This window comes from Rhincodon typus, chromosome 23, assembly GCF_021869965.1.
Source record: "Rhincodon typus isolate 14 chromosome 23, sRhiTyp1.1, whole genome shotgun sequence".
Lineage (NCBI taxonomy): Eukaryota > Metazoa > Chordata > Chondrichthyes > Orectolobiformes > Rhincodontidae > Rhincodon > Rhincodon typus.
The window spans coordinates 16,253,985-16,263,179 of record NC_063354.1 but is presented as its reverse complement, the minus strand read 5'-3'; the positions used below and the strand labels follow the sequence as shown (position 1 = coordinate 16,263,179).

The 9,195-nt window shown below is 40.5% G+C and overlaps 1 long non-coding RNA gene across 1 annotated transcript in view; it reads left to right on the top strand.

Annotated features, from left to right (window-relative positions):
- The window catches only part of LOC125485848, a 16,315-nt gene extending 11,443 nt beyond the window's left edge, over nt 1–4,872 (top strand). Inside the window, exons 2-3 of the long non-coding RNA XR_007264550.1 lie at nt 1,584–1,827; nt 3,982–4,872. This is a non-coding gene — a long non-coding RNA (uncharacterized LOC125485848). The remainder of the gene's footprint in view (nt 1–1,583; nt 1,828–3,981) is intronic.
- Nucleotides 4,873–9,195: the final 4,323 nt, after the last annotated feature.

Genomic DNA, 9,195 nt, shown 5'->3' with positions numbered 1-9,195 from the left:
GATGCTGCTTGGCCTGCTGTGTTCATCCAGCTCTACACCTTGTTATCTTAGGTTAAATAGAGGTGTTTAAATTCTGAAAGATTTTGATACAGTCAACGCAGAGGTTGTATTTTTCTACCCATTGTAGACAGGTTGACAGGTGAGAGGACTGGCTATGTTTCAGGAGATAGGCAATGGGAGGGGAACCCAATGTCTTTCCATAACCATGTCATTTTGCCAGTGATGGAAATACGGCAGTTTAGCCATCCAATGGGCATCCAGTTGAACCCCTTAAGTAGTCTTCAAATTAAGTGTCATCATTGCCTCCTGACATTTTTGATGTCTGCATTGACATATTACCCACATCAGGAAGGCCCCCTACAATATGGACAGGATGCCATGTAAACCCTGGTGGCCTCTGGTGGGTTCCAACTATGGGGGAAGGGGCAACGTTTGATAGGTGCTTGGTAGTGCAAAGAGGATCACCCTGGCAACAATGGTTACCATTGATGTAATAATAACCCCAGACCCCTCCTCAAAGGCAGGCACCAGGTTCCCCCAAACACATGAATGGCCCCTGCTGGGGGCATCCTGCTAAGCTGCCAATCCTCAGATCGGCAGCCCTTATGGTGGTCTTATAGTTAATCGCAGCTGGAAAAATGGTGCCTGTAGGTCCGAGCATCGAACAAAGCCAGGGCAGTGCCAGATTTTGGTCCTGGTGCCAGGACATTAGCAATATTAATAGAGGATTTTTCTGCTGGATTTAGATGAAGAAGGATGGGAGAACATTGAAATGAAAGCCAAAGCTGCAATGGACTGTGTTGCATAATATAATCCTGAAAGAAGCAATGATGGAGGCTGCATTAAGCTCCACCCAATTTGTTGAATCCACCTTGATATTTCGATGGAGACAGATGTGTCATCATTGCCTCCTTAGTTATTATTCCTCACTAATTAATTTAATTTGTCCCTATTGCGATTATGCAATAAACTGCATCTTATTATGACAACTAACTCTTCTCATTATAACTCACTAGTTGTTAATCCCCTATCATTGCTAAGCAAATAGACCCTTATATCCAATATAGAAAGGGATTTGGACTGTTGTGGTACAGGGTAATGTCCCTACCTCAGGGCCAGATGGACTGATTTGAAGTCCCATCTGCCACAGGGGTGTGCCATAGCACATTCACTCAGGTGATTAAAAATAATGAGAAAGAAAATTGCTGGTAATATTCTAAACCAACCACAAGTTGGTGGTTGGTTCCCCAACAGATACAACCGACTCGTTGGACCAGTTAGCCTGTTTCTCTACTTGTAATGTAGACAGGCAAACTTTCATCTTGTTTCAAATTATATTTTTTTTTAAAAAGTGAAAATCTGTAATATTGTCCATAGGGAAATCCACCTGTTCAAAGTTGGTTTCGATAATTTGACGCTAACATGTCAAAGGTTTAAGTCTGTGTAATTATACCTGTGTTACCATGGCGAATTTGCACCAGTGTCAAATCAACCCAAAGGGTGGAAGTTTACCACAAAGGACTTCTTCAGTGGAAAGAACTTTGGCACAATTTCTCATTTCTGTTTAATGTTCTTTTCTTCAGCTAACAGTGGGACACTGTTGATGTAGCCCAGGAAGAGAAGGCATCAGGTGCCCAGTCCTATCCAGGTCATTATACTTCTCCAATCAGAGGAAAATGATTCGTGGTCAGTTGACCGTGAGGAAAGCCAGCTCAGAGCCTAGTTTGTTGTTTGGTGTCCATTGGCATCACGATGCTGGATCATTGCTATGAAGAGAATCATCCTTTGAAATTCTTGGAAAGGAGCAGTGAGATTTAGCAAGAACTGGTAAGAAGCTGAATTTCTGCTTGCGCTGATAGACATAAATAATGGCACCATATTTTCTTTCATGGGTAGAATGTCATCTGAAATCAAGCTTGGTCTCATTTAACTCATGTTCTTCACCTGAGATGTTGATGTCAGAATTTGATTCAATGAAGGTACCCACTTTTCACTGTATTTTTACATTGAATACACGTGACTCAATTCAGTTTAATTCAATGCTTGCAAAAATCATGTTTTCAATACTTCAAAGAATATATACAATCATTTGCAAACCACATTTAGCAGGGAACGTGAATCTTTTTCTGTGGGTCACAGCAAATTTCTGGATGTCATGAGGTTGTTTGCTTTCCAATATATCCATCACAATTCACAAACACTTTATCACCTAGCTTTAGCAGTGTAGCTCTAAATGGCATGTTTTTCTGTGCGTTTATGTTCATTTATTCCTTATGCTCTGAACTGAATTTGTGAGCATGTTAATCATTAGTTCCCAGGGTATCTCTGGAAGACATATGCACATAGATCTGCGAGGGGGAGTGTAGCTGGAGACTTTCAGTTAACCAAGTGAGGAATCGCTCCACAGTTGTGAAGAAAGTGATACACTGTTGATTCCATGGCTTCTTAACTCCAACTTTATGTTTTATCAATGTACAATATGTGCAAATCTCTCAATTTCTCTTTAGCTCTTGACCAAAGAGGCATAATGTTTTGATGAGTGAAGGCCGGGTAGTTCACAAATTTACTGAATTAATGATGGGGAGGCAATGGCCTAGTGGTATTATCATTTGACTATTGATCCAGATAACATTCTGAGGACCTGGGTTCAAATCCCACCATGGCAGATGGTAGAATTTGAATTCAATAAAATATTGGAAATTAAGTGTCTAATGATGACCGTGAAACCATTGTCAATTGTCAGAAAACCTACCTGGTTCACTAATGTTCTTTAAGGAAGGAAACTGCCGTCCTTATCTGGCTTGGCCTACATGTAATTTGAAGACACGCAGTAATGTGGTTGACTCTGAACCCCTCTGGGCAATAAATGCTGTCTGGTCAGTGATGCCCTCATCCTGTGAATGAATAAAAAAAAATGCAGGCAAATGGAGTCAATTGTCACAGCTCAGCAGCTGAAGGACATCAAAGCACACATCTGGGCAAGCTTTGGGATGAAAGTTTTAATTAAAGCAATGACTTCTCTAACTGAGAATCTGCTGTAGTCATCAGTCAACAAACTGGCATTCACCAATGTTTATATCTGCAAAATCAATGCCAACTTCATTCTATTGTCCTGGAGGTAATTCAGAAATCTAGTGCCAACTATAATGATTAGACAATGTGATTGCTGTCATAGGAGTGCAGCTAAACTGATTCTACAAACAATCAACACTGGCACCAAGTCACATGAGCATGCAATGCTGACCATTCCCATGTAGGATTGGGTAAATTGCTGCCCCCATCCAATCTTCTGACTGAATCTATAAAGTCTATTTGGTCAAATATCAGAAGGGAGAACCACTAGGTATTTAATGAGAAAAGGCTCTTAACTTCAACCAGATAGTTTATTGTATTATCGCAATCAGGTACAAGTTACTTCAGTAAAATAGACATTTTACAAAGACTGTGAGGAGACTGATGGTGATGGGTCCATTCGCTTTGAAATCCTATGATGTTGTGAATTTTTCCCATCTGTCTTTATGACAACATCAGATTGAGTGGAGCTTAATCAATCCTCAATTCTCATGCTTGACATGGAATATATGGCTAAATTTGTGTCTACCACCCAGTCAATTCCTGGGACCATCCCTTTTTCTGAAGTAGTTATTTGGTTTTCATAACTGCACAGTAATCTTGGTGTGTTACATGCCCTCAATGAGTGCAGAATGAAAATATAGTTGCTGCAATACATGAAATCATATGGAATACTTTCATTTAAAACACTGTGAGGGTCTTCCAGGCTTGAACATCAGCATCCACACCATTTGTTTTGATACTTTCACTGGTATATGTGTATGGTAGCCTTAAGTAGACAAAGTGCACAATGCAATTCTTAGTAAACTAGATGTTTCCCAACTACATCATCAGGTTGTCTTTTGAATGTTGCGCACAGAACATATCTCATCTAATCAGCACATTTCTTTCTTTTGTTGCTTCTTCCAGCACATGGCAAAATACAAAGAGCATCCATACAATATTAGTTCCCATGCTGGCAGTTATATAAATGAAGGATGAATCTGTATGAAGGAAGGACAGAAATAAATGGGAAAAATATTCATGCTTCAACAACATGATCTTGAACAACAAATATTTTCTCATAGATTTTATAATTGTCATAAACTATCAAAAATGTTCTGGTATTAATATTTAAGATATTTTTGTAGTTCTTTATGTTTCTGCCTACAAATGTATGGTAATATGAGAGGGTCTCATGATGCAGTGCATGTGTCCCTACCTCTGGGCCAGAAGGTCTGGGTTTAAACCCAAAAGTGTGTCAAAAACAGATAGATTAATAAAAAACTAAGAACATAGGAAAGGAGTGGTCATTTGGACTTGGCCCATTTTCTTTCACACTAATGGTTAATAGAAACCTACATATAGCAGTTTTAAAATGTACTATTGACTAGACTTTAATATATCCAATATATGGTTTTCTAATGCTATTGACTTGCAAGCTATCTCAAGAATCCATTTTGAAATTAACCTTAATAATTCACTACAATCTCCAACACTGAAGAAAAGAATCGAGGATTACGGTGTTTGATGAAGAAGGGTAGGTGTTGCTCCAAGCCAGCCTGAACTAGTTGGGCTGGATGGTCAGTTCCAAACTGTAAATTTTAAATGATTCTCTGCTCCTCTAAAGAATGAAAACAAAGCAAACATGTGACTGGAGAATTTAAATCCAACACTAATCATCTTTCAACATGGTAATCACCAGTGTTGTTACCTTGGTGAAATCTGATTGAAACCACAGTTCTTGATAAGTGGAATTAATTCAAAATGATGGGTTGCGTAAATCAAATTCAGTTGATTAATAAACTCTGTCATTGATTAAACCAGTTAATGTTTTGGCAATATTGTACGGCTGTACCCATACGCTTCGATATTGAATGCATATCAAAACAAGATTGCTTTAAGGCAAAATAATTATTTTCTTCAAAATAGTTTGCCATTTTCTTAAAGGCTGAAGCATTTGCAACTGACTCCAGCCAGAGGTGCCAAGTGGATGATCAACATTATCTTTCTCCAGAAGTTCCCAGCCTTACAGATGCTATACTGCCACCAATTCAATTCACTCCGTGTGATATCAAGAAACAGCCAAAGGCATTGGATACTGCAAAGCCTCCAGCTCTGACAAAATCCCGGCAATAATACTGAAGATTTGTGCTCCAGAATTAGCTGTGTCTCCAGCTAAACTATTCCAGTACAGCTATAACACTGGCATCCACCCAACAATGTGGAAAATTGCCCAGCTATGGTATGCCTGCAAAAACAGGACAAATCTAAGCCAACCAATTACTGCCCCATCAACCCACTCTTTATTATCAGTAAAATAATAGAAAATATCACTAACAGCGCTATCAGGTGGCACTTACTCAATGATATGTTGTTCACTGCCATTTGTTTTAAGTTCTGCATTGGGCTCCTCACCTCAAAAGTTGTCACATTTGATGGAGTGTTGCATCAAGGTGTCTTAGCAAAAGTAGAATCAATGGAAATCAGAAGAAATCTCTCCACTGGTTGGAGTGACACCAAGCTCAAAGGAAAATTCTTGTGGTTGTTGGAGATCAATGATCTCAGTCCCAGGATGTTAATGTTGCATTTCTTCAGGGTAGTGTCTTCAGCCCAACCCTCATCAACTGCTTGATTAATGAACATATTCCCAGCATTATGTCAAAAGTGGGAATGAACGCTGATGATTGCAAAATGTTCAGAACCATTCATGGTTCCTCAGCTACTGAGGCAATCCATGTCCAAATGCAGCAAGACTTGAACAATATCCAGGTTTGGGTTGATAAGTGGCAAGTAAAATTCATGCCACACAAATGCCAGGCAATGATCCTGTCCAGTAAGAGAGAATCTTCTCTTAACATTTCTTACCATCACTGAACTCTCTGCCATCAAAAATCTGGGGTTACCGTTCATCTGCATAATTTCTAAAGGTACAACAGGTGGACAGTGACTAGGAATCCTGCAGCAAGTAACTCACCTCCTGTCTTCCTTAAGTCCGTCCAACATCTACTCCGCACATTTCAGGAGTGTGAGGGAATATTCTCCACTTTCCCGGATAAGTGCAGCAATACCCAAGAAGATCAATACCACTCAGGACAAATGTTATGGACTAGACCAAACCCCCTCAAAATATTCAGAAGATTGGGTTATCTGATCAGTGACATTGCTGCACATTTTAAAGGCAATCTCTCACAAAATTACACAGTTGTCATGGCTGACGACTGCCACTGGAATAACTAAAGCAAGCAAACAACTACAACTTATATTTACATAGTATTTTTCACATTGTGACCCAAAATCCTTCACAGTCATTATTATGTAACAAAATCTGACATTGAGCTAAATAAGGAAAAAATAAGGCATTACCTTTGGAGGCATTAATTATGAATCCTGTATTTATACTAAAATCTACTCCTATATATGCCAGGAAATGTGAAGACTACGAAGAATCACTGTAATTGAAATGCTGGAAGCAGTAGTAATTGATAGTAAAATAGAAGGGACTGTTTCTCTGAATGTGAAGTGTAAAATCACCTCTGCAGGAAATGAAGAATGCTTTTGAAAAATAAATCAGTTAATTACAAGCGTTGAATGTGAATAATCAACAAAATTAGCCTTGAGGTCCACAACAGCCTTTAGCCTGGTGCAGCAGTGGACCCAATGATGATTATTTTAGTTGTAAAACATGTATTTCTTTGATTATTCGGGGCACTCTTTACAATCACATTGACATATAGTTTATGGTTATGCTTATTCATCATCTGATTATTCTCTAACCTCTCATTGATGCGAGTTTAATTGAAGAAGGTTTAAACTAGTTTGGCATGGTAACTAAAGCCAATTCAAAAAGGAGTAAAACAATACCAGAAATGTGCAACAGGAGATCAGTGAGTTGGTACAGAAGACAGAGAAAACAATGCATACAAAATAGGTAGCTAAGGTGTTATTCAGCGATTAGTAGCATATAATTTAATAAAGTCACCGTAGTACCACTTTCTCATTAGAGAAAGACAACTAGTAACGCTTTAACCTGAGGGTCACCCACAGCTCAGGCGAGGGGTGAGGTTGAGAAGGAGAGACTTTTGTGATAACCACAGCTGGTGTGGGAATTCAACCCACACTGTTAGCACCACTCTGAATCACAAAGCAATGACCTAGCCAACTGAGGTAAAAGTCTTGTGAATGATGTCAATGAGCTGACGGCTCAGGCGGTTGTGTGAAAGTGTGACAATAAAGCTGAAACAAGGTTTAAAGACATATGAATGGGAGCTCTACGCTCGTGGTTACAAAGTTTTCAGACAGTGTAGTAGGATTAAAAAGGGCAATACTGGATGAAAACCAATCACATCTATGAAGACAGTAATGCGGGGTGGCATGGTGGCTTAGTGGTTCACACTGCTGCCTCACAGCACCAGGGACCTGGGCTTGATCCCAGCCTTGGGTGACTGTGTGGAGTTTGCACATTCTCTGCATGGGTTTCTGCTGGGTGCTCTGGTTTCTTCCCACGGTCCAAAGATGTGCAGGTGAGGTGAATCAGCCATGGGAAATGCAGGGCTATAGGGATAGGGATAGGGTAAGGGGTTGGGTCTGTTTGGGATGCCCTTTGGAGAGTCATTATGGCCTGTCCTTACACCATAGGGATTCTATGCTACCAAATGAAACCTTGTAGGCAGAACTGAGGACACAAATAATCATATTCCTGGGAGCATACTACAGACTACCAAACTGTCAGAACACAATGGAAGAGAAACATAGGGAAAACCCAGTTAAAAAGAATAAACAGTAATACATGGGAATTAGCATATAAATCCTCCATTCTGAAATACGGAAGACAGGTTAGATCAGTGGGTGTCATTCCCCAGTTTTACTGTTTTTTCCTTCTCTGTGTAAATCGTTGATAGGCATAAAGGTAAAGTTGCCACAGTCTTACCAGGCTATTGGGTTACTCTTTTATTAGAGAGAGCCAACTGATGGTGGTTTAATCCGAGGGTCTTCATGCCTTAGGTAAGAGGAAGAGATTGAGAAGGAGAATCCTTCATGGTAACCTCAGCTGGTGCAGCAATTGAACCCATGCTCTGGGCTCACTCTGCATCATAAACCAGCTGTCCAGCCAACTGAGCTAATCAGTTTCCAGTGGAAACCCACAGGCGTCTGTATTAGGACATTATAGTGAATGCATATATCCCTAGAGGCAGCACAACAGTTAGATAAGATCACTAAGAAGGCATATGGGATTCTTTCCTTTATTTTCTGAATGATCAATTTTAAGAACAGGGTGAGTATGCTAGAACTGCATAAAATATGAGATAAGCCACAATACGATGTAGTCTGCTGTGCCAGAGCTGCTTGGCGTTGGTGGGGCAAGAGATACAGGCGAAAGTACCTGCAATGGATTCCCAACATCCTGAAAACTGCAAAATAAAACAAAGAACTGCGGATGCTGGAAATCTAAAACAAGTACAGAAATTGCTGGAGAAACTCAGCCGGTCTGACAGCATCTGTGGAGAGAAAGCAGAGTTAATGTTCATGCCCAGTGACCTTTCATCAGAATTTGTTCAGTTTTAACGAAGGGTCACTGCACTCGAAACGTTCAGAGTCACCTGATGAAGGAGCAGCGTTCCGAAAGTTCATGATTTCAAATAAACCTGTTGGAATATAACCTGGTGTCGTGTGACTTCTGACTTTGTCCAGCAGGTTTTGCCTTTGATTCTGAAAACTGTCCTCAGTTACAATGGGAAAGTGCCATTTCACCTGCAGGCAGCAGAAAGGCAACTAATGAAGCCGTTACGGTCAATTATCCCTGAGTTCACCACAACATATTGGTGGCTCACGGATTCTTCTAAAGTACAATTAGCTTTCCCCCATATCCCAAAAGCCCCCAACAAACCCAGCCAGGTTTACCTTTGGACTTGTTCAGAGGTGGAATCCCTCATTGACAAACACACTCTGTATCTGATCAAAGGTCTCGCTGTCAGGGAGGATTGTGGTTGCTGAAAGCCAGCCCTGTGCCATTGGCTCTGAGCCCCTACTGTCTTTTACAACTCCATGGCTCCCCTCTACAAGGCCCCTCTGCCACCCTCACTCACCTGTGTCCTGGCATCCAGTGCTGAGCTTGGGACTGGGTCTCCATTCTCCAGGACCCCT